Below are 4,672 nucleotides of genomic sequence, written 5' to 3' on the forward strand. Positions count from 1 at the left end.
CCACCTCGTGGGCTCCAATAGACCCTTCCTGTGAGCATGGACAGCACCAAAGCTGTGCCCCTTGCACTTTGAACTTTTACCCCCAAGAGGCCCAGATGGGACCAAAACATTCTAAGCACAGAAAACAAAAAATCGGGGACCCCTGGGGGGCTCAGTGATTGAGCATCTGCCTTTGGCTCAGGTTGTGATCTTGGGGTCATGGGATCAAGTCTCGCATTGGGCTCCCTGCATGGAGCCTGCTTCTCTCTCTGCCTGTGTCTCTGCCTCTTTCTCTGTGTCTGTCATGAATAAATAAATAAAATCTGAAAGAAAGAAAGGAAGAAAGAGAGAAAGAAAGAGAGAGAGAAAGAAAGAAAGAAAGAAAGAAAGAAAGAAAGAAAGAAAGAAAGAAAGAAAGAAAGAAAGAAAGAAAGAAAGAAAGAAAGAAAAAGAAACCAGGAAAGACAGACAGACCGACCACAAAATGAGGCCCGTGGAACAACTCCCCGGGGGCCGACAGCACGTACCGAGAATGTGACTCCCCCGTGGAATAGAGGCGTCTGCCTTCAGGCTCCTGTTCCCCTTTCCTCGTCCCTTCGGCCTCCATGACGCCTTCCCTGCTAACCCTCAACTTCTGCAAAAGAGCGACTTCCTGCATTTCTGAGCGGATGATCTCACTTATCAACACATTAGTAGGAATTTGTCACCTCCCTCCCAGGCCGGTTGCGTTTCACCGTCATCGGGTGTAAGGGTTGATGGTTTCGTGGGGTTTAAAGGGATCTAAACTCAGAGGGACGAGGTGGTGAAGACACTTCCTTTGTTCAGTGCACATTATCAGTGGCCATGGTGTGACCCCATAGGAAAGACTCCCCCCCCAACCCCCACCATGAGGTCATCAAGTACGAGATGAGTGAGATGTGGTGAGAGGATGATGCCCCCAGGAGAAGCAGTTCTGGGTACAAATGGACCCCAAGACCCCACTGCATTTAGAGTCCTGGAAATGGCCCTGTCTGGATGTGATGGGGTCTCACCCCAGGTCTTGGTCTCACCTCAAAGGGTGCCCAAGAGGACTGGGGTCAGCAGACCACCTGGGTAGGAATTGTGTCCACCAGGTGAGCCAAGGACACCGTCTTCAGGCCCCACATCTTGTAGGGTCAGGGTCGGCTGTGAGGACCAGCCGTGGCCTGGGCGTCATGTGGAGCAGACCGGAGGTGACGATCAGGACCCTCGCTTCTGATGAGAACATCACTTCCTCACGTGTGTGCTCCTGATCCGACCGGTCTGAGGTCACCCTCAGCCTCCGTGCGCTCACATCGTCAGGCGAAGCCACCCCCGCCAGGGGAACTGAGCCCGGGTAGATGGCATGTCCTTGCAGATGCACAAAAAAAAGTCTCACATGCGAGACCAAGCTCTCTGCCTGGGGTGGGAGGCCTTCTCCTGCAGGAAGCCTAAGAACTGGGCATGCACGGGGTTCACGGGAGGCTGGGGGGGCCAGTCGGGGTGCTTCCCCTCGCACAGGCAGGGGGAGACGGGCCACCAGAGCAGGGGAAGTGCTGGCCACGTGTTGGAAAACGGAGACGCTGTGGAAGATAATCTGAGTGTAGATACGCAGCCGGGGGCGGGGTGGGGGCAGCGATGTTTGGAGAAGTTTCCAGGGTGCGCAGGACAACGCAGCACCAAGCAGGAGGTGGGAGGACAGAAAACATCCCACATGCAACCTGTCCCAGCTCTGGGACATGACATGTGAGGTTCAGGAGGGGACACGCTCCCTCCAGAGGCTCTGGGGATGGTCCCTCCTGCCTCCTCCAGCGTCTGGGGCCCCAGGTGTCCCAGGCTGGTGACCCCGTCCCTCCCGTCTCGGCCTCCATCCTCACCTCCTCTGCGTGCGTTTGTGTCTCCTCTTCTGTCTCTTACGAGGACCCCTGCCATTGGACGTAGGGCCGCTTCGTCCAGGGTGAGCTCATCTCATGTCCCTCACGTCATCCCATCTGTTAGGTCCCCTCCCCAGGTACCAAGAGCTACAACATGAGCATATATTTCATGGGGGACAAACTCCTACACACTCTACAGCCTCCCAGTGCAGACGCCCTTCCCCTCTGCGTGAGCCCTCGAGGCCCCAATCCGTCTCCGGATGCACCTGCCCCCCCCCCTTGCCCTCATGCACGACCTCCACGTGAAAGATGCCATGGTCTGCACTGTTTTTACGCTGTATCCAGAGTCTTCATAGATGACGAGCTGTGGAGATGAGGGAGGTTTAATTAATTAATTAATTAATTAATAAACTGAGACACCTGGGTGGCTCAGCAGGTAAGCATCTGCCTTCAGCTCAGGTTGTGACCCCAGGGTCCTGGGATCGAGTCCCACATCAGGATCCCCTCAGGGATGCAGAACTGTCGCGCGTGTGTTCATGAAAAATAATCTGGGCGTAGCTGGATGCACACATTTTGAACCCAGGGGGTGCAAGGCGTCACGCAGACTTTGAGGGACCAATGATTACTAGAATGGTTAGGGTCATTCTGAATCCTTAGATAATTTGAAAAATGTTCTAGTTTGCCCATTCTTTGTAGAAAGTAGAGCGAAATGCACTGAAAGCTGGATGACAAGCCACCCTGTTTCCCCCTCCTCACCCAGCCGTGGCGCCGGAGACCCCTGTGTATTTTCCTTTGTATCTTTTTTTTTTTTTTTAATATCAGAACGTCTCAAGGGCTGTGTGGCCCTAACAAGCGGAGCCCATCACAAGTGTCCTTTCAGGCTGAAAACACGCAGATACTGGAAATCCATCAGCAAACTTCCCCCCACGGAAGGTGTCTCGTGAGCTCTACTCCAGTCGGGAGCATCAGACGGGTTGTTCAAGGGCGTCCGACCGACCCCCGGCCTCCACTCTGATTGACCAGACAGTTGCAAACTGGGATCACGTATCAATCACCCAGGGGGCGCCTGGCTCCTCCCGTCCCCGCAGGCCCCACCGCCAGGTGAATTTGCAGGGTTGGGGGTGGGGAAATTTTGACCACGTGACCCGCTGCCCGGACTCTGCCATGAAGCTCAGAAGGACCCGCAAGCCTGCGCTGTGTGCCGTGCTCTGCACTCCTGATGGCTCCCTCTGTTCTAGAACCTCACGGGCCTACCCACCCCAAGCTCACCACTGCCTCAAGGCTTTGGCACCTGTGCCTCCTCTGCCCCCCAAAATCTTCCAAGGGCTCCCTTGATTCATCCACCTGTGCCCTGGACCATATCGCACTGGAATAGACCTTGTTGGAGCATCCTCACACCCCTGCTCCTGCGGGCGCCCCGCTCTGCCTCGTTCCTGTTCATTCAGCCCCCCCAGCGCACCTGACAATTTTCCTCCAGGTTCCCACCGTCGGCCCTAGAGCATCAGCTCCCTGACAGCAAGCACTTTCTCATTCCTTTGTCCCTCCCCATCACCCGTGACTCGGACGACACCACATACGGCACAGGCGTCGATCTGCAATCAGTATCGGTGTGATTTATAAAACAGAGGACCCGCGGAAAATGAGCAGAGCCCCGTCCTTCCGCCTGCCCGTTCACCTTCGCCGCTGTGGGCGTGAGAGACAGGCAGAGGGAGCACCCTGCATGGAGCTCGCTGCAGAAGGCGCCACATTGAATCCACAGTCATGAAGCGCATCCTCTTCCAAAGGGGACCAGAGACAGAGCCTTCCTACCAGCACGGTCGGTTTTCTAGAAACCTATTTTGCATTTTTTTTTCTACTTTTGCATGTGGGTGTGCGAGAGCCACCTGCGCCTGAGGTAAACAGCAGGAGTCTGACTCGTGGGGAAGACGTAGCCCATCCGATGGTGACCCATCCCCTACGGGCATCGTTTGGAGCTGGGAGATGCAACAAAGCCAAGCAGTTCTAGAGCCTCTGCATCCCAAGAGCTGTATTTCCAACCAGGCATTCCCTTCACGTGGCGTCTGGGAACTCTCTCGTCTACACCACAGGGTGACATAGTGTTTGATAAAAGCAAAGAAGGGGATGAGCCTATCTCATGAGATAACCTCCAAAGGGCACCATAGTTGTAGGAGGAGAAACACAAGGAGCGGTCATCCCCATTTGCATCATGGTGACCCTATGAGGAAGAAACAACTATTTCCCAGGCTCTCCCGCCGGATCCCTCCAACCAGGCGCCGGCGAGTAGGGTGGTCACAGAAGAAGGACTCATGCTCCCATAGTGATGAGGACTACTCCCATCCAAGGGGAGAGATTCCAGGCCTGGAGGCATGGAAGCACTGGCGTCCCCTCCCGGAGGGGCCTCGAGGACATAAAGCAGCACCAGAATCACGCACAATGTCTGGGACAGCTCAGCCCATTCCACTGAATGGATGGGAGTGGATGAGCCCGTGGACACGGGGGTTGGAAGACTCCAGAACGTGACACAGAGCATGGAAACCCTGGTTCCCCTGATGTTCCCAGAGGGAACAGGTGGGATGACGGCTGGAGACACCCCGCTGCAAAAAAGAGGAACCCTGAGATGCTGATAAAAAAGCAAAGGGCCAGCTTGGCGCTTGAGAAAGATGGTGCTGGGGGTTGGAGCACTTCCTGCGCGCCGGGGAGATAACCCCGGCCCAGCCACTCATTGAGAAGGAGGACACGGCTGATGGCAGATAAGGCGCTTCTCCAAACGCTGACGTGGGGATGAATTGTGCGTGGGAGTCCATAGAGAGCAGGCTCTTGAC

This window comes from Vulpes lagopus, chromosome X (genome assembly GCF_018345385.1).
Source record: "Vulpes lagopus strain Blue_001 chromosome X, ASM1834538v1, whole genome shotgun sequence".
Lineage (NCBI taxonomy): Eukaryota > Metazoa > Chordata > Mammalia > Carnivora > Canidae > Vulpes > Vulpes lagopus.